This window comes from Geotrypetes seraphini, chromosome 1 (genome assembly GCF_902459505.1).
Source record: "Geotrypetes seraphini chromosome 1, aGeoSer1.1, whole genome shotgun sequence".
NCBI classification, from domain to species: Eukaryota; Metazoa; Chordata; class Amphibia; order Gymnophiona; family Dermophiidae; genus Geotrypetes; species Geotrypetes seraphini.
The window spans coordinates 50,890,890-50,912,730 of record NC_047084.1 but is presented as its reverse complement, the minus strand read 5'-3'; the positions used below and the strand labels follow the sequence as shown (position 1 = coordinate 50,912,730).

Below are 21,841 nucleotides of genomic sequence, written 5' to 3'. Positions count from 1 at the left end.
AGGGACGGTGTTATACCTAGATTCCAGTTTAGAAGGTATGGCCGTAATAGAGTAAGGAGTTTCCATATTCCTTAGGAAAGTTTGTTTTATTACCAACTAATATCCTCCCTTTATGCACAAGCTCTCCCTCGATAGAATAACACATTAATTCAATTCTTAGAACCTTTCCTATCATACATACTCTGATTCCTATATAAACATTTTCCACACTATCCAATAAATTTCTTACTTCATTATTAGGTAACTTCCAATCTGTAAACCGTATATACTGATAATCTCCACTATATTCTGTTATCACTTGATTCCCTTGATATGTAATTCTCAAAATTGAATCCTCTACCACACCATGTAATGTACACGAATCACTGTTATGTAATTTATCTAGATAATCTATATTACGCAATTCTTTTGGTAATTCCTATAATTTGTATTCCGCCTTGAACAATATATAATGTATAATGTATTCGAAATTAATTTTCCTATGAACTGTTTTCCTACCTTCTTCTACTCTATGTTTATAACCTAACTAATTTATTTTTCTCAAGTACTTTAGCAAGAATGTGAGCCTTTGGGACAGTCAGGGAACTCTAAGTACTTTCTCTTCATCTTAATTAATCTTACTTATTGCATTTCTTCTGTTTATACTGTAAACCGCTTAGAACCTCACGGTACAGCGGTATATAAGAAATAAAATTATTATTATTATTAAGACAGGAGTCATGGGAAGCCTCAAGGTCTCCTTGGGTGGATGAGGCAACTCCATGTCGGTCAAATAATCAGGAGTGTACTTAGAGTCAGAGTGGAGATCCAGCTAAAGAGCTTTCCCCATGTCAAAGACAAATCTCGCAAATAAGGCAGACTAGGAGGTAGACGGTTCCTCAGGAGAAGGAGAGCAAGACCTAGGAGCCGCAGAATAGGATGGAGAAGCCTCTCTTGAATATTGAGAAGGAGGCTCAGAGTCCAGCACCATGGTTATCGAGGAAGCTCCACTAGCTGTGATAGGAGGAGTGAGAGCGTGTTTGTGCTTGAGAAGCCTCGATGGTGAAGTCCCTGGGGTCCGAGGAACAGAGTGGGTCGAGGCAGGAGGAGAAAGCTTCCTCGGAGGCGGTCTCGATAGAGGAGTCTTCGACCTGGACGGGCTTCAAGGCAAAGCAGCAGGTGAAGAAGCTTTGCGAGACCGAGACTTATGTTTAGTTTTTGAAGGAGTCTCGATGGCCCTCGATAAACAAGGCATAGAAGACTCAGTACTGGGAGGAGGAGAGCCCTTTTGCTTGAGAGAAGACTCCGGACTCCACTTGGAAGCAAGATGCCTCGGTAAGTGATCAGTTCCTATGGTGTACGTTCTTTCTAATGTAGAACTCAGAAGCCTTGTTTCCCACTGGAGTGAATAATCATCTTAAGATTTGAATTAAATATTTAATCAAGAGTTTCTTAAGGAAATGGGCTACAGATGGCTAGCAAAGTAATGTAAACTCCCATCTGACCGTCCATAGTCTTTTATGGAGAAAGACATGGAGGAAGCCACTACTTGCCCTGGATTGGTAGCATGGAATATTGCTACTCCTTGGGTTTTGACCAGGTACTAGTGACCTGGATTGGCCACCGTGAGAATGGGCTACTGGGTTTGATCGACCATTGGTCTGACTCTGTAAGGCTATTCTTAAAACAAAAAACATGCGGCACACAACAAATGTATTTTAGAGGTTCCATGTTGACTTGATATCTCAAATTTTCATATACTTTCCTATTAAGGTAGCAATATTAGGCTTTCTCAGTTTCAAGAAACTTTGACACCAGTCTGTATTTGTGTATTATAGTGTGAATTCTGTTTGAGTAGTATCTCCAAGTGGTTTTGTGTTGCTCATACTATGATAAGATTGAACTTCATTTTTAAGCCAGATTAAGGGACTGTTTCCTGATGAATTGGGTCAAATTTTGGTTGTCCCTATTCTTAAAGATCAGAAGGTATCAATTGCCACAAAATCCAATTATAGACCCATAGCAAGCATTCCTTTGTTTACCAAATTATTGGAAGGTTTAGTTAATTTAGAATTACTAAGTTATTTGGATAAATTTAATATCCTTAATGACCATTAGTCGGGATTTAGAAGAGGATATAGTACGGAGACCGTCTTAACTTCAATGCTTGATTATCTTCATGGTCTATTTAGCAAAGGCTCTAGTGCCTTAATTCTTTAGCTAGATTTTAGTAGTGCCTTTGAGCTAGTAGATCATGAAATATTGTTGAGTTGTTTAGACATAATAGGACTTTCAGGAAGGGTCTGGAACTGGTTTCAAGGTTTTTTGAAGAAAAGATCTTATCAAATGATTTCTGACGGTAACTATTTTCATTCATGAAGCAACCCATCAGGTGTGCCCCAATGTTCTCCGCTATCACCTATCTTATTCAACATCTACATTTCCCCTTTAGAACATTTATTACAGAGTTTAAATGTAAAATTTTATATATACGCAGATGACATTTCTATTTTAATCCCTCTAAATAATTTTACCACTGAAATTTTAAACCAGATATCCTCTATTATGACTCTGATAGAACAGTGGACAATTAATTTGAAACTGAAACTCAATATGGAAAAGACCAAACTTTTCTTGGCTAGTCCCAACGACAAAATAAACTCATTGCTTCATCTTAATGATCATGACTACCCGATTATTAAATCTATCAAAATTCTGGGAGACACACTAGACCAACATTTAACACTAGCAGAACACACAAACCTAGTGGTACAAAAATGCTTTTTTACATTGTGGAAATTAAGAACCATAAAAAATATTTTGATCCTTTATCGTTCAGACTATTGGTACAGGCATTAGTTTTATCTGTTTTAGACTATTGTAACATTATCTATTTAGGAGCACCCCAAAAAAAAAATCCAAGGAAATTAAGGATAATTAAGAATACAGCTGTTTGATTGATTTTTGGTGACGGAGTATTATTCAAATTTTCCTGTATCTGCTTTAAGCTGATATCAGGATTGTCTCCAGCTTAACTTTTTCCTCATTTTGTGTTGCATAGCCCATCAAGAGAAACTAGAAATTTCTACTTATTTGATTATCCAAAAATGAATGGTTTCAAAGAAGGTTTGGATAGATTCCTACAAGAAAAGGGGATTGAGGGGTATAGATAAGTATAGACCACTACTCAGGCAATGGGACTGATGGGCCGCCGCAGGAGCGGACCGCTGGGCAGGATGGACCTATGGTCTGCCTCAGCGGAGGCAACTTCTTATGTTCTTATATAAGACCTTCTTAGATAGGACCCTAGCATTTCAAGCTGGTAGACAACAATCTTGGTTAGGTAAATGTATTCAGCAAGCTATGTTATCCTATTGCTGTTTTCAGAAATTAATTAAGACCACTTTGTTCGATAAGTTTATTACTTAATGAGAGTTTTATTATTGAAATTCTATTTTACAAATATTTGTATTTATTATTGTATTTTGCTGATTGTCCAGCTCTTTTTAGTGTAAACCGCCTAGAACTTTTGGTTATGGTGGTATAAAAGAATAAAGTTATTATTATTATTATCCCATGCGCTCTTTAATTCCATCACCGTTTTCCTCTCCACCACTTCCCTTGGGAGGGCATTCCAGGCATCTACCACTCTCAGGTAGAGTCAGATACTAGATAAGACCTAGATTTGGAGCGAAGAGGTGTAAAGGAGAAGCACCAAGAGAGTGAATAGGTATTTCATGTATATTTGATTTAAAATATAAAGGGGAAACTTCCAGAGAGAGACTAGATTGAAATAATTTGAGACAGAAAGTTTGCAACAGAGACACAAAAATTGGAATACGGTGATACCTTGAAATCCAAATGCCTCAGTACTCGAACTTGGAATCCGAATGAAAAATTCTAGCAAATTTTGTCCCGGAATCTGAACGCTGCTTTGGAATCCGAATGCTGTTTTGGAATCCGAACGCCCTGCACATTGTTCATGCCTGTTTGTGCGTATGTTTCCCCAGCACTCGGACCACCCATAAGTCAATCAGTTCATTGTCGGAAGCTGTAGTGAAAGCATCTTGTGTGATTTTCGCCTTTGTGTAGTGCAGTGAGGAAAATACTGTACTGTATTATTATTTGTTAATATTTTACCTTAAAATCCAGTGTATTTACTGTTAAAATTTGAACGGATTAATCCAGTTTCTATTATTTTAAATAGGAAAAATTGTCTTGGAACTCGAACAGGGTTCTGGAACAGATTAAATTCGGATTCCAAGGTATCACTGTACAAGAGAAAATGTGACAAACAAGAAAAGCAAAAAATGGAATATAAGGGGAAATGATAGGTATGTTAAAGTGAAAAGTTTTGGAAACTACTTGTATTTGGAAGACAGTTGGGGGCGAGTAGGGAGGGCAATACTAGAACACACACACTTTTGACATGCCTGTGATCTTGCAACTAAAATGTTTGTTAACCATCTAAACTTCCTTATCTATCTTTCAACCACATGTACCAGGGGAAAGCGCGAACGCAGTCCCCCACTACCAGAAATTATGCAGTCGAGTTTCCCGCATTTGGGGAAATCGCAGGGGTCAACCCAACCTGAGTGCAATGGATGAGCCTCACCCTGGGAGAACCACCTTCCTGATCATGGTATCTCCCCTGCCAGGTAAGTATGAGATGCTGTAACAAAGTCTGCCATGTCCCCTCTCAGCCAGCACTATACACAGAAGGGAGATAATTCCAGTGTCTCCTACAAGATCATCATCAGACAAGATCATCATCCAAAATTGTGCTCACTAAGAAAAAAACGATTATTTTAATTAAAAAAGCCACCTAAGAACAATTAATTTATATCCTACAAACTGTATGCCATTTCCCATAGTCCTATTCACATCTAGTATTTGCATAAGGTGACGTACAGATGAGCTCCAGCTCTTCCTATGAGAACTGACAGTCTTATGCTAGCTCACACTATTCTCACTCCCTGAGATTTGTGTTCTAGTTACACATGGTAACAGTATAATCTGTTATCCTGTTTAGAAGAAGGGTACTTAAATAACTAGAGAATAACTTTCTGAACAGTTATATTTTATTATAGTGGTCATTATCAGGCAGGAAGTGAGTGAGGGAAAGAGAAGGGGGATCTTATCTACACTGGTGCATGGGGGGGATGTTCGGCTCTGGAAGAAGTCAAAGAAGCATTCCATACCACAAATTCCTTTCTTTTCCAGCTCTCAGCTTTGCATATTGTGACAGTTACAGAGAAGGAAATTGGAGATGACTTTCTGATTTATGAATTAAAGTAGTGTGGTTGCCATGTTATTCCACTTTAAAGGCTAATAAAATCAGAATGTAAGGCAATACCTTTTATTGGGCTAAATTTTCAGGAGTTAAAGGGAAAGGGGGATTGGACTTGTATAATGCCTTTTTGTGGTTACAAATTCAAAGCGGTTTACATCAGATACTTATTTTGTACCTGGGGTAATAGAAGATTAAGTGACTTGCCCAGGGTTACAAGGAGCAGGGTTGGGATTGATCCCATAACCTTATTGAGCCTCAGAGGTTCTCTAGCCATGAGCGGAGCGGTGAAGGAAGAGAAAGAGGTCGCAGAAAGACTTAACATGTTCTTTTCATCTGTATTCACAAACGAAGACACAACCAATATACCGGAACCTGAGCAATTCTTCAATGGAAATCAAGCACAAAAGTTAACATCCATAGAAATGAGCCTTGATGATGTGCGCAGACAGATAGAAAAACTAAAAACTGACAAATCCCCGGGTCCGGATGGAATCCATCCAAGGGTGCTGAAGGAACTAAAGGAGGAAATAGCGGAACTACTACAGCAAATTTGCAACCTATCTCTGAAAACAGGTGTGATTCCGGAGGATTGGAAGATAGCCAACGTTACGCCCATCTTTAAAAAGGGATCAAGAGGAGACCCGGGAAACTACAGACCGGTGAGTCTGACCTCTGTTCCGGGGAAAATGGCGGAAGCACTAATAAAAGAAAAAATTGATGAACATTTTGAAAAACACGAACTTCTGATAACCAGCCAACATGGTTTCTGCAGGGGGAGATCGTGTCTGACCAACTTATTGCACTTCTTCGAGGGAATTAACAAACAGATGGACAAAGGAGACCCCATAGACATCATATACCTAGATTTCCAGAAAGCCTTTGACAAGGTGCCTCATGAACGTCTACTCCGGAAACTGAAGAACCATGGGGTGGACGGAGACGTGCATAGATGGATCAGAAACTGGTTAGCGGGTAGGAAACAGAGGGTAGGGGTGAAGGGACACTACTCAGACTGGAGGAAGGTCACGAGTGGTGTTCCGCAGGGCTCAGTGCTCGGGCCGCTGCTATTTAATATATTCATAAATGATCTAGAAACAGGAACAAAGAGTGAGATAATAAAATTTGCGGACGACACCAAACTATTTAGTGGAGCTCGGACAAAGGAGGACTGTGAAAAATTGCAAAGGGACTTGGACAAATTGGGAGAATGGGCAGAGAGATGGCATATGAAGTTCAATGTTGAGAAATGTAAAGTATTGCATGTGGGAATCAGAAACCCGAGGCACAGCTATACGATGGGAGGGATGTTATTGAATGAGAGTACCCAAGAAAGGGACTTGGGGGTAATGGTGGACATGACAATGAAGCTGACGGCACAGTGCGCAGCGGCCGCTAAGAAGGCAAACAGAATGCTAGGCATCATCAAGAAGGGTATTACAACCAGAACGAAAGAAGTTATCCTGCCGTTGTATCAGGCGATGGTGTGTCCGAATCTGGAGTACTGCGTCCAATATTGGTTGCCGTACCTTAAGAAGGATAATGCGATACTCGAGAGGGTTCAGAGGAGAGCGACACGTCTGATAAAAGGTTTGGAAAACCTTTCATAAGCTGAGAGATTGGAAAAACTGGGACTCTTTTCCCTGGAGAAGAGGGGATATGATAGAGACTTACAAGATCATGAAGGGCATAGAGAGAGTAGAGAGGGACAGATTCTTCAAACTTTCAAATAATAAAAGAACAAGAGGGCATTCGGAAAAGTTGATAGGGGACAGATTCAAAACGAATGTTAGGAAGTTCTTCTTTACCCAACGTGTGGTGGACACCTGGAATGCGCTTTCAGAGGGCGTAATAAGGCAGAGTACAGTACTGGGGTTCAAGAAGGGATTGGACAATTTCCTGCTGGAAAAGGGGTATAGATAGAGGATTATTGCACAGGTCCTGGACCTGTTGGGCCGCCGCGTGAGCGGACTGCTGGGCACGATGGACCTCAGGTCTGACCCAGTAGAGGCATTTCTTATGTTCTTAACAGGCAAAGAAAGAGGACAGATGAGGAAAGCAGAAATCCAGACACAAGCAAGGTAGATAAAAGGTTTGTGGGTTTTTTTGTTTTTTTTGCTTGATCATAAAGTAGTTTTACAGCTGTGTTAATGTTTACAATTTGAAAATGGAAATAAGGTGATCTTTTTATTAGATTAATTTTAAGACATTTTTTTGACTAGCTTTAAGAGACCAAAACCTCCTTCCTCAGGTCAGGAAAGGATAGTGTAACAGCGATACATGGTACTGATCTGAGGAAAGAGATTTTGGCCTTTGAAAGCTAATTGAAAAATGGATTTAGCCAATAACATGGTAACATGGTATCCATTTTTGTTTTATTTCTATTGGTATAACAGTCTTTTCAAATTTATATCTGCTGTCTATATTTTGCATAGTACTAGGGGACATGCATCACTGTTTATCTATTTTTTTATTCAATTTTCTATACCATTCCCCCAAGGGAGTTCAGAATGGTTTACATGAATTTATTCATGTACGCAAGCATTTTTCCCCTGTCTGTCCCAGTGGGCTCACAATTTATCTAATGGACCTGGGGCAATGGTGTGATTAAGTGACTTGCCCAGGGTCACGAGGAGCAGCTGTGGTGTTGCAATCTATGCAGAATCTGGTTTATTAGGGTGCAGTTTCATTATTGTCTACATATTCTATTTTTAGTTTGCAGTTACACTCACCAGTATAGAATAAGTATCTGTGTTCTGTGTGTGCGAAAAAAAAAAAAAAAAAGACATGCTTCTCTGTTGGAAATAACTGTGCAGGATTGATCTGTATTAATCTGGCTTGTTTAGTTTTACAATGGGTGTATTGGTGTTCTAGTGCTCACTGCAATGGTTAAGATGCTGCCTTTCCCTAGGTGTGACACATGGATTATTACTAAAAATGGGGTTTTTTTACCATACAGAGAAGGTGTTAAAAAAATGGATTGGCCCTGGCTGTCAATATGTTAAGTACGCTACTTCTGGCTGAACTCGTAGTTACAGATCTGATGCTGCAGAAGTAGAGATTTTTTTTTGGGGGGAGGGGTTGGCAATCTGTAACTTGTGCTCTTCATGTGTTGCTGAGATCTCTGGGGTTGTTATACATGACCATTTGCTGAATGTTTTCAAAAGGTTAGGAGGGAGAGGTACTGAACCTGACCATGGTCAGGAAAGACAACTAGTTTCCCTGGCTATGCTCTGAAATAAAGCCCATAAAGCCTATTTTGTGTTTGGTTGGTGTTTGCAATTGCTCCCAATGCTTTGGATCCGTTACAGCTAGAGGACTGTTTAATGTTGTTTCTACATGGTTATCAACTCAAGGGTTGGTCTATTCCACTCAGCATTTTATAGACTGGGTAAAGCACAAGGATGGGGGGCACCATGGAGAGCAAGTCACCTGGAGTGCAATTATAGCTTGCTTCAACCCTGACTGCACATGGCAGGCAACTGCCTAGGTGAGGGGAGGGGCGGGGCCATGTGTCCTCCTTTTTGGCATCACAAATATGGTAACCCTACCCTATGGGGAGAATCAATGTTTTTGTTCCCCGAAGGGAAAGGAGTGATAAGCTCTCTGGTCATGATGCTTAAATGCTTTCTGTGCACATAAAACTGGTTAAAACTGGTCTTACTTGCAATGAAGCTCCAATACTCAAAAGGGTTTTCTGTAGCTGCTACTGATCCTGGTGACAGCTACAGAGAACCCTATGCAAATGCATTACAAGCTCATTAGTATTTAAATGAGCTCTCCTTATGATGCAGAGAAGGGAACGCCCCCTTTAAAAGGCAAAATTTTCCTGTAGGTGTGGACATGTCAGTAGCTGTTGCTTATGTTTTGTATATGTACCGTGCCTATGCATGGGTCACACACACACAACAGCTGCACCCATTTTATAGTTGTTTTTGCTTTGCTTTTAAAGAATCCCCAAACTGCTTCTCCTCTGCCCACGATCAGCTGAGCAGCTCAGCTGATTGCCACTCTTCTCTGCTCCCCTGCCTGCTCAACTGATCAAGGGCAAGAATGAGCTGTGCCTACCGATTTGCTCATCTGAGCAGGAGCCAGGCACAGTTCCTCCCCCCTTTTACCGGGTCTGCTCTACACAAGTAGCAAGCATATAATCTGCATGATATTGTGCTGAGCATTACCTGGTAAATTAAAATCACTCCAAATATGGTATTTATTACCATGTTGTTAGAGCTTTGTGCACCCTGCCCTCTGACTCTTTGGCCTAGATTCTCTAAAAGTCGAGTTAAAAAACAATGGGCCGCTATTGCAGCCGTTATAGTAGCAATTTTTATAAAGCGTGTCATTCTCCAAAAAACGCTCATGCAAATGAGGTTGGCGGAGAGTAGTGAAGATTTGCTAATTTTGCATGTGCCCATCGCTGGTGATAGTGATGGGCACATGCACAGAATAAAGGCAAAAAAACAAAACCAAAAACACAACAACAAAAAAATTGAGCTGCAATTAGCCCTCTACCCAACAGCGGGAGAGATGCCCAATCTCTCCCACTGCCAAACAACACCCCTCGGCAGCAGAAGAAATGCCTATGCTCTCCTGCTGCCATGTAACACCTTCTCCCCATGCCTCCAAAGACCCCTGCCCTCCCCCTTACCTTACTTTCAGATGCCTACTCCTTCCGGCCAGTTGGCCCTCCTCTTCAAAATGACGGGCCTTCCCCTCCCTGGTTCATCCTGGGATACAGTGGGGAGGGGCCTGAGGCTCTGACTGGCCCATGTTATTTAAGGCCCCTCTCACGTTTGGATAATTTCCTAAAAGGAGAAGTCTATAGTCCATTATTGAGATGGCTTGGAGAAATCCACTGCTTATTCCTAGGATAAGCAGCATAAAATCTGTTTTACTACTTGGGATCTAGCTAGGTAAATGGGACCGGGATTAGCCACTGTTGGAAACAGGATGTTAGACTTGATGGACCTTCGGTCTGTCCCTGTATGGCAATTCTTATGTCCTCTCTCCTCTTCTCCCAGATTTTTTTTTTTGGGGCCCAGTGGGACAAGAGGTTTTTATTTTAGGAGCTGCTGTTATCAGGGGAAGATTTAAATTTCTTGTATGGAGCTTAGAGTGTAGGCAAGAAAGTAGGAAAAAGGACTAAGAATAACTATAGAATGACTGTAAGAGTCTAGGCCAGAGTGGCTCAAAAAGTTAATCGTTTGTTTAAACTTAAGTATGAGAGCAGCCCTTGAGGGCAGAGACACTTTAAAGCTTTTCATCTAAGAATCTGGACTTTATGCAACAGGGATACTGGGGGCAGATCTGAGCCATGTTTTATGGAACAAAACTGACCCCTAGCATAAATCCTAGCCATTCGGACTGGGATCCAGAAACACTGCTTACGGTGTAAAAGATGATACTGAGTGCTTCTCTGAAATTATACGACCTTGCCACCAGGGTTATATATATATATATATATATATATATATATATATATATATATATATATATATATATATATATATATATATGTATATATATATATGTATATATATATATATATACATATATACATATATATACATATATACACATATATACATATATATATATATATATATATATATATATATATACACACACATATACGTATCTAATATAATAAAATGGTAGGCCACGCATGCGCACTAAAAAAAACGTGTTCCCTGATCCGTCGTGTAAACACGATTGCGCATGCGCGGGTTTTACGTCACCACTTGCTCGCGGCGGCTTTCAAATAAAAATAAAAAATTACACAGCTGCAGCGGCCTTCCTCACCCCCGCCTCTCACTGTCAATGGTACCGGCTCCTCTCTCGAACTGCACCAGGATCGAGAGAGGAGCTGCAGCGCAGGCTTTCAACTTAAAACAAAAAAAATAAAAAAACCCCAACTGGAGATCGCCGCTCTCACCCAGCTCCCACTGTGCAAACCCCCCCCCCAACTGGAGATCGCCGCTCTCAACCCCCTCCCCCCCAACTGGAGATCGCCGCTCTCACCCGCTCCCACTGTGCAAACCCCCCCAACTGGAGATCGCCGCTCTCAACCCCCTCCCCCCCAACTGGAGATCGCCGCTCTCACCCGCTCCCACGGTGCAAACCCCCCCTAACTGGAGATCGCCGCTCTCCCCCCCTTCCCCCCCAAATGGAGATTGCCGCTCACACCCGCTCCCACTGTGCAACCCCCCCCCCAACTGGAGATCGCTGCTCTCACCCGCTCACACTGTGCAAACCCCCCCCATGGGAGGATGCGCTGCAGCAAAGTGCTGCACAGGTACTGGAAGGGGAGAGACATATCGCTTCTGCACCGGTACAAACATCCCTCCAGCGTTGGCACTCGCTGCACGTTAAACAGGCTGCTTCGGCCTTTCTCCTGCAGTTGAGTCCCTTTGCCGCTTCACTGATTACATCATCAATGACGCAACAGAGAGCCTCAACGGCAGAAGAAAGCAGAAGCAGCCTGTTTAACGTGCAGCGACTGCCAACGCTGGAGGGAGGTTTGATATTAAAGTCATCTTGCTGGGAGGGTCGCAGAGTCAGCGGGGGTTGGACTGGGAGGGGAGAGAAGCGTCTGCCTCGGGTGCTTCAGGCAGCAGCAGCGTTTACAATTCGCTGCTGTTGCTGGCTTCAGGCCTTCCTCTCTGGCCGGTCCTGCCTACTTCCTGTTTTCATGAAGACAGGACCGGCCAGAGAGAAAGACCTGAAGCCAGCAACAGCAATGAATTGTGAATGCTGCTGCTGCTGACTAATGAAGTAGTTAAATGAGGAAAGGGAGCAGAGGGGGAGAGAATGCCTTGGAGGGAAGGAGGAAGGTATGCCAGACCAAGGCAAAAGGAAGGAGGAGATGGAGAGAGGCCATATGGGAGAGAAAGAGAGAGATAGAAAGAGAAGAGAGGGCAGTGAATGGAAGGGGCAACATAGAGGGTGAACAGTATTCTAGCACCCGTTAATGTAACGGGCTTAAAGACTAGTATATATATATATATATATATATATATATATATAAAACCCTGGTGGCATTTGTCTCCAACTGTGTTTGCCTAGACTTGACGAGTCCAGGAAACCCTGTCTTTGGCTTTAGAAGGCGTACATACCAGCCTACTAGTGTGAACCTTGCCAGATGTATCTGCTCATATCTGCTAGCAGGCAGTGACCTAGGTGCTAAGCAATGTATATCAAACTGTGTGCCCTGAAGAGATTCCAGGTGTGCCACAAGAGATTCCAGAATTATACTTTATTTTTAAAAATTCACTAGAATAGATGACATGTACATCGTGTATGCAAGAGTCAGTCAATGTTTTGAGTATCTGTATGTGTAAGGATACAACCGCCCAGAAAAGCATCATTCTTTGACATGATTGGTCTTTGAAAACTAATGTTGAATAATTTTATTTTTATATTTTATGCAGTAGTTATACTAACTTGACCAACAAAGCAATCAAGTCTTTGGATTTTCTTATCGTTGGGAACTTGGATTTTCAGCTCTGACAAATTAAATTGAAAAAACCCCTCAAACAAACCCCAAGAGAATGACTGCAGATGGTGGATGATGAAATATGTGTTTGCATGTCGATTATTGAGCTGCATTTTGAGTTAATTTGCACCCAAAAATAAGCACAACCATCGCATTGATTAGCAATTCTATCTACTTTAGTTTCACTGTTACAATTACCCATACATACATTAGATTAAAGAACTTTAAATAAATAACTCTCAAATTTAATTTTTGTTGGTTTTGCAATTTTATAATTTCAATTATAATGTGCCATGAAAAACATTTGCTCCATTTAGCATGCCAGAGCTAAAAAAGGTTTGAGACACTGTGCTACAGTATGCAACAGTGCCACCTAAAGGGTATCCGAGTGATCTGCATGCCTATTTTACAGTACTGAGATTATAGGTCGGTCGATATTTATTGATGCTCATTGAGAGATTGTGCAGTATTAATAAAATAAACTGTACATGATTTAGAAAGCCAAGATATGTCACCTATCTTGCTCTGTGTACAAAATGAAACTCAATTAAAACAGATGGGAGTCTTTTCTACAGTGCCTTACTTTGGTGAGGTCTCTTACTTCCCTGAAGATCACATTGCTCTGTAGGACCATCCAATACAATGTCTCTCTCAGTTCTTGAATTTAATTTTCTGCAATATCAGAGTGCATACTGGATAGGTTTCATGGTTTTCTTTGCATGACAATCCAATTGTAGGATATACAGAGCTCCTATTAAGTTCTAGCTCTAAAATCTGTAACTTCTTACAACATTAATCCAATAAATAAATGTCACAAATCTCAAATATTGGACCAACTATAGTAAGGAAATGATTATCAGAAAAAAAAATATTTAAAAAATAGAATATTCTTTAAGTCAATAAAGCCAGAAAATAATAAGAAAACAGAAACATTAAAAAAAACACTGTATAGAATAAATACTACCAAAAAAAAAAAAAAGTCCATTATAATCTATTTTTAAAACACATTCAGGGGAAAGCGCGAACGCAGTCCCCCACTACCAGAAATTATGCAGTCGAGTTTCCCGCATTTGGGGAAATCGCAGGGGTCAACCCAACCTGAGTGCAATGGATGAGCCTCACCCTGGGAGAACCACCTTCCTGATCATGGTATCTCCCCTGCCAGGTAAGTATGAGCTGTCATAAGAAAGCCTATCACCTCTCCTTTCAGCCAGCACTTTAAACAGAAGGGAGGTTTTCCAGAACCTCCTATAAATCAACTTGCTTAAACATAAACATCACTCAAAAGTTGTGTTCTCTGGTACAGAAAATTGTTACTATCATTTAAAGAGTCTATGAGGATAGTTAAATTGTACAACAGATACAGTATGTCATTTCCCAGAATTCTGTGCAAATTCAACATTTACATATCATGACGGTACTGCCTGCCAGCTTGATGACCTGCCCCCTTGTCTTTTATGCATGAAAACAGATACTGGTTACTGCCTAGGTCTGTTTGTTTCTATTGATTTACAGGCTAGATATTTGCCCTCACCTTATAAACATTTATTTCATGACAGCCCCATTAGGTTTGCTAGATATTACAAAGGATTATATTTCAAAATTCACAAACACAACATTGTTGGGGGCAGACAGCAGTGGAGGGTAGTTTTATAGATTTCATTCTTTTTTTTAATATACAAAACATAGATCCATGTGATCTCCACTAACAACCTATTGCATCAAAAGTCAAAATTGTGACAAATGGGTGGGAGAGACATTTTAAGTTACTTTAAATCAACTCTTTAGCATATACCTACTTTTTCACTCCGTTCTTAAGGGAAATACCATTGCCAGTTCCCTCTGTAAAATCATAAAATTTAGTGGAAGTAAGTTCCAGAGTTTTCTTGGTTGTAGGCCCTATTTTTCAGACTGCTCCATTTTTAGAGTTTTGCCAGGAGCAGAACTACTTTAACTGAAAGCTCATTTTTTTTCTCAAGCACTTGGATTTTCCCAAATACTGTACGAGTATTTAGAATTGCTTGGTATATGTAGGTTTGCAATATGGTGTTTTTGATATATAGTTTCAGTTTTGACTGCTCATTCCATTTGTATACCTAAGCTTGTATGATTTGTATTTTATATTAAACCTGCAATTCACCAAACAGCAAAACACTAATTGGCAAAATATCAAATATATCTTCTATTAAACTGCGCTAGCAGTTTTTAGCTCAGAGAGCCACGCTGAATGGCCCACGCTGCTCCCAACGCTCATAGGAACTCATAGGGCCATTCAGCGCGGCCTCCCGCACTAGAAAACTGCTAGCACAGTTTAATAGAAGAGGCCCAAAGTAGTAGCGACCTTAAATTTCATTAATCCTTCAGTGTAACAACTACATTTGAATATTTTAAAGATGCATTGACAGAATATTTGCCATATATGGGGTTTATTTTTTATTTTTATACTGTTATTTCGAACTAGTGTTTAAGCCCTTTACATTAACGGGTACTAGTAAAGCCTCCTTCCCTCACATGTCCCCTATTTTCAGCCCCAACTCCAAACTCATTTCCCCCCCTCAGTCCCCTTCTCCCATCTTTTCCCTTTCAGCCCCAGCCCCCCACGAAGCAGGCATCGTCCCCGTAGCACATGCCGTCTGCGGAAGAGGAGAAGAGCGCGGGGAAGAGGGAGGGTGAGCCTGTTAGAGCTGGTTCCTGCACATATGCCATGAGGTGAGCCAACCCATCGCCATCTTCCACTTTCGACGTCGTGTTCCAGACGCAGTAGCCAGGGAGCCAGGCCCCTTACGCCCACGCTCCATTATTATTCAGATGCGATCATCTCTCTGTCTCGCAGCGGGCTTGCCGGCTCCAGCCAGACAAAGTTTTTTTTTTTAGTTCAAAGCCGACGCTGCATCTCCTCTCTCGATCCCCGCCAGAGTCGGAAGTCTTCTCCGACTCTGGTGAGGTTCGATAGAGGAACCGTGGCGGGGGCTTTGAACAAAAAAATGAACTTTGTGTGGCCTGAGCCGGCAAGCCCGCTGCGAGACAGAGATATGCATGGTAAGCGCGCATGCGCACTCTGCCGGCCACGGAACTACAGATCAGGCAACACGGCATTAAGAGTGCGCATGCATGCCTAGCGTTTTATTATTATAGATGAAGAAATCTTGTCAATAAGAATTCAACACCAATAGAGTTGGTACTTATGAGTCTGAAGGTTGCAGAGTTCAGACCCTCCAACGATCTCCAACGAAGAGATCGTGCTCAACTCATTACTGAGGATTCTCAAATCTGAGCAACGCTGTGCCTTAAGTTTTTATATCTAGCCAGAACATGAGTAAACATCAACAAACAAACTTCCAGCCCACGGTCAAATCTGCTCATGCAAAGCTGAAAACAAAGTAAGTGCACAAACCTGCCTGGCTGCATACAGCACTGTAGACGCCCCAACACTAAAACACTGCAAATGTAGTCAGTGTTTAATTTCAAGTTCGCGCCTTTATAAGGAAAGGAAAAAAAATGCCGCTTACAACTCCCCCAGGAGAATTGATAGCACAGTACTTCGACTCAGAGGTTACTTCTGCTCTTGGATACAGGACACATTAAAAGAGAGGAGCACGTGATACGCGCTGACCTAGTTTGATTCCTCCGAAGGCCCGTAGAAGAGCATCTTTAAACCTGGAAGTGAGCTGACGAATGTTTTGGCGGCTCATGAGCGCTGTAGTGCTGGTGGGATGTTTGGGCTCGTGAGAGAGATGAGGGTTCGCAGGTTACTTGGGGTGACTTGCTGCGTGCTATTGCAGACAGTTGCTGTAGCACTGTTCCTTTGCAGCTTTTTCCCTGAACCCGTGCGCTCTTTGAACCACCTAGCTGAGACCCTGGTGGAGCCCAATGCAGGTAGTCGGGGACGCTGGGTGGCAGTGCTTCTGCATCTCAATTGTGTTGCTGCTTAGAAACATTCCTGAGTACTGGTGCTACTGCTATAGAAAAGCCGACGCTGCAGTTCCTCTCTCGATCCCCGCCAGAATCGGAAGTCTTCTCCGACTCTGTTGAGGTTTGATAGAGGAGACGCGGCAGGGGCTTTGAACAAAAAAATGAACTTTGTGTGGCCAGAGCCCGCGCATGCGCACTCTGCCGGCCACGGAACTACAGATCAGGCAACATGGCATTAAGAGTGCGCATGTGCGCTTAGCGTTTTATTATTATAGATTATCCTCTGCAGATTTCAAAACCTCACATGCAATACAACATTAAAACAAACATGGATGTCACCGATGCGGCTAGCTGCCTGAGAGCGAAGCTCTGCCGGGGCCCCACAAATGTCTTTAAAATTGACCTCCTCTCCTGTACATATTAGCACCGAACAACTCTATCCCTCTTCTCCCAGGGTTGATGACAAGAAGGCATAAAATGGAGGCTTACCATTATGCAGGCAGTGCGGCAGAAGCAGATAAGCGATCGCTGCCGAGCCCCACAAAGTCAACTAAGATGGCGCTGCTGAAATCTAAAAGCAGCGTGTTACCTGCGGTACCACTAGAGGCCGAACCCGATGAAAGTGCAGGCCAGGCAGTGACGGGGAGATGTAATGAGACTGTTAAAAGAGATGAAAGTGGAGCCGAGTTTGATGCACTCTGATTTAAAGCAAGCAGTCTCGGACATCAAATCGGAAATGGCAGGCTTGCAAACTCAGCAAGAGTTGGAGGAGATGAGACTTGGCACAAAAGATCAAAAAAGCTTTGTGGGAAAAGCTTGAGGAGTTGAAGAATCGCTCCAGACATTGCAATCTGAGAATTAGAGGGTTACCAGAGGAAGAGGCCTATAAAGATGCGCCAGTCGTGACCTGGGCTATTTGCAAGGACCTACTGCACCTGGCACGCAAACCTGAAGCACCTCTTCCCCAAGTGCAGCTTGAATGAACCTACAGAGTCTTGGGACGTCCCACTAATAATAGTCCTAGGGACGTCCCAAGACTCTGTAGGTTCATTCAAGCTGCACTTAGGGAAGAGGTGCTTCAGGTTTGCGTGCCAGGTGCAGTAGGTCCTTGCAAATAGCCCGGGTCACGACTGGCGCATCTTTATAGGCCTCTTCCTCCGGTAACCCTCTAATTCTCAGAATGCAACGTCTGGAGTGATTCTCCAACTCCTCAAGCTTTTCCCACAAAGCTTTTTTTATCTGGTGTGCCAAGTCTCAAGAGTTTTGCCAGCTTTGCCCTGAAAGAAGAGATATTTCATGCGGCATGCAAGATGGACGTATATAAATGGAAGGATATTAAATTGGAAATTTATCAATACTTATCAGCAGTAACTTTCGATAGATGGAGAGATTTGCAAAAGATCACTCAGTTTTTGCGCTAGTGATGATGGTGGGGGTGCATACAAAATGAGTGACCACTGCTAGAGAGGCCTGGAAAGTGCTGCAATCACTGGGGGTGGATGCCTTGCCGGAGAATGAGGCGGAGAGGAGTAGTGGTGCAAAAGCGGTGGGGTCCAGGACTTGGTGGTGGAGGGTACAACACCGCCGCCTGGCCGCCTACAGGAGACTACATCCAGAAGAAGGGTCTAACACTTGAAGCAATGCTTTGCTGGACTTTTTCTGAACATTCCCAATGGGTTTATGAGTGATGTGTGGAGAGGAGTGTGGCTGATGGAATGTATGCATGGGGGATGGGTTTACTGGGCCGAGAAATGGAGGTTCTCCTGCAGATTGAACAGGGGAGAATCTAAATTCTTGGGGGGATATTGGGTCAATTGGAGGCACAAAATGCATGTGGGGAGAAGCTGGGTTATTTGCTTCGTAGGGGGGGAGGGGGTGTGTACAGTCGGGCTTTGGATTGTCCGGAGTGGTGGCCTGGCTGGATTGGAGTCTGTTTCCTTTCTCAGGGTCCTCAAACACAGTTAGTTCGAGGAATAAATAATTGAAGAGGGTAGGGGGAATTGGGGGGGGAATGTTACAGTGGGAGGGTCAAGGGTTTGGGAGTTGGGAGGTTCAGGGTGGGGGGAAGGTATGACGGGCGAGTAGGCCTTGGGGAGGATTGGGGAGGGGGCAGGGGGCAGAGGGGGGACAGTGTTTGGTGTGTTTGGAAAAGTCTTAGGGCCCTTTCTGGTAGGGGTAAGCAGCAAGATGATTAGATTTGGTGTAACGTGCAGCCTGTGGCTGGGACGGCTGCACTGTAGTTTGAGGGGAAAGTGAGACCAGGTGCTTCGGTGTAGGGGATATGGTTTAACATGAAGGTTGCTCCATGGAATGTAGGGGTATTAATTCACCCATCAAGTGCTCTAAAATCCTACAGCATTTACAATGTCATAAGGTGGATATAGCCATGTTGCAGGAAACTCACTTAGATGATGTGGAACATGCAAAACTAAAGCGCTAGTGGAAGGTGGCAAAAAAATGGGGGGGGGTCTGTATTGTGTAAGAAGGGCACCCTGGATAAGATAACGATTTTGCATTTTGATACTGAGGGACGATCTATTATCTGTAGGGGCCAGGTTGCTCATCAGGAGGTATTCCTAGCAAATGTATATGCACCCAATATTTATAATAAAGCCTTTTATGGGCACTTATTGTCTCTTCTCACCCAATATACTTCCTTGCCCATTATTCTAGGTGGAGACTTCAATGCGGTGTGGGATCCCTCCATGGATTGTTTTGGGGTGGCAGGTTGGTATAGGATGGCAAAGGGTAGAGGGCTTCAGGGCAGTGGCCGATTTTGTGGATGTCTGGCATGTCCTCCACACGGGGGAGAAAGACTTTGCGCACTTTTCCAGAGCTCACGAGACGCAGTCACGGATAGATTACCTTTTGGTTTCTAGTTCTCATTTTAACTCGGTTAGACAGGCGCATATTAGGTACTTCAGTGATAGCGGATCATGCCATGGTTTGGTTGCATTGGGAAGTGCCGGGATTGGGTAATGGGGTGCGGCGTTGGTCCTTCCCACTGGCGCTGGGATGTTAAGCTGCAGGAAAGGCTTCTGAAATGTTGGCAGGAATACTAAATCAACAATGCAGCACATGAGAGTCAGCCTATATTATATTGGGAAGCAGCGAAAGCTGTTCTGCAGGGTGAGGAAATGAGTTATGCAAGTTATGTCAAAAAAGCTTGCGATTGGAGCTATAGATGTAGAGAGTTAGGCAGAGATATGGGCTGACACAGGCCGTGGCTGATAAGGAGGCATTACTGGAGTTGCAGGTGTTCCTGAATGAGTTGGTACATTAAAGAGCATGTAAATCAATGGCTTTTTATAAGTACCAACTCTATAAATATGGCAATAAGGGTGGGAAATTGCTGGCACGGTTTTTAGCAGGTTAAGGAGAGCAGAAAGCGGATACTTTGACTGCAAAAGGTAAGCGGGAAGATGATTACAGTGACGGAGGATATATAATAAGAGTTTTTCGGTTACTATAGTCACTTTGTTGAATTGCATCGGAGCAGGGGTTGCAGAGTTCCACCTACTTGAGCTCTTTGAATCTGCCTAGGATATCTAGTGCAGACAGGAACAAGTTGAACCTGCCAATTACAGCGGAGGAGGTACACTGGGCTATACAGGATAGCCCCACCTTAAAGGCCCCTGGGGTAGATGGCCTAAGGGTAGAATTTTATAAAATGCTAGGGGAACCTATAGTGCCTACATTAGTGAAGGTGTTTAATGCACATACTGGTGCTGCCTAAGCCTGGGAGAGACCCCTTTGTGCCGGGGTCTTATTGACCTATTTCTCTATTAAATACAGAAGTCAAGCTGCTGGCAAAGATCTTGGCTAACAGACTGGTGGCTTTGCTTCCAACCCTAATACACAAAGCCCAAGTAAGGTTTGTTAGAGGGCATTCCATTGCTAACAATATGCGGAAGTTATTAATATCTTTAGAACAGAGACAGAGGCTGCGGGTGGACCCCCTCCTCATCAGCTTTGACGCAGAAAAAGTCTTTAACCATGAGCGCTGGGACTTTTTATACGAGACACTGGCAGCTTATGGGTTTGAGTGTTTTTCTGTTTCCATGATAAGGGCGCTGTATGCTCTCCTGCAGGCGATAGTAAATGTCAAGGAGTGTGACTCTGAGAGCATATCTATTTATAGAGGCACTAGACAGGGATGCCCTCTCTCCTCACTCCTGTTCGTTTTGACGCTGGACCCTTTATTGAGTGATGTTGTGGGGCTGCGTCCATACACGGGGTTACTATAAGAGCGCAGGAATTTAAAATTGCAGCCTTCGCTGACGACATTTTGGTTCACTTCACCAATCCAGAGCAATCCCTAGCCGATTTACTGGAGTCATGAAGGAATGGGTATGGAGACGGTGTCGCTTTATGCGCTGAATGTGCCACGCCTGCTCCAAGAAACAAAATTATTGTTAGATAGGTGGATGGATTTGCCCATTTCTCTGCTGGGCCGGAGTGGTCTGATACAGATGATGGTTTTGCCAAAATGGCTGTATGTGCTTTAGATGTTGCCCCTTGCTGTGCGTAGGAAAGATTTGAGAACATTGCAAAGTTGGCTGGGGAGATTCTGTTGGGATTCTAAGAAACCAACACTGAAGTTTAGTACTATGCTGGGGGGGGTTGGCGTCATTTATAATTATATAATAAAGCCTGTCTGTTGCGTCATGTGGGAGAGTGGTTGCATATTGATACTAGATATACCCGCTTAACCTGGAGCTATTACATCTAAAGAGAGTGCAGACCAGGGTTTGAGAGATAGCATATCGTTATGCCCCTAATAGACGACATGGCACTGGTGGGTAAAATTACTGGGGGGGAACCCTGATAGGACTAAACTTCTGTCTCTGCGGGGTAATGTGTTGTTTCCATCGGGAGATGAGAATCACACTTTTCTTAGCTGACATTGGGCAGGCTTTACGAGAGTGGAAGATCTCCTGCAGGAGACGGGGGAATTGATGCCCCTGGTGTAGCTTAGTAAGAAAGTGGGCATGGGTTGGGGAACGCAATCAGCACAGTTACTTACCGGTTACTTATGTAACAGGTGTTATCCAGGAACAGCAGGCAGATATTCTCCACATGTGGGCGACGTCTCTACGGAGCCCCGATCAGACACTCTCGTAAGCAAACTTGCTTGAAGATCTTCAAGCTTAAGAGAGTACCGC

The 21,841-nt window shown here is 43.0% G+C and overlaps 1 protein-coding gene and 2 non-coding genes across 5 annotated transcripts in view; all 3 read right to left on the bottom strand.

Moving 5' to 3' along the window:
• The window catches only part of SLC38A9 (solute carrier family 38 member 9), a 204,475-nt gene that overhangs the window by 160,483 nt on the left and 22,151 nt on the right, over positions 1-21,841 (bottom strand). The window lies entirely within an intron of this gene.
• LOC117352760 lies at positions 4,482-4,645 on the bottom strand. The gene has a single exon (XR_004537824.1). It is a non-coding gene; the product is annotated as a U1 spliceosomal RNA (small nuclear RNA).
• Positions 13,774-13,937, bottom strand: LOC117352759. The gene has a single exon (XR_004537823.1). It is a non-coding gene; the product is annotated as a U1 spliceosomal RNA (small nuclear RNA).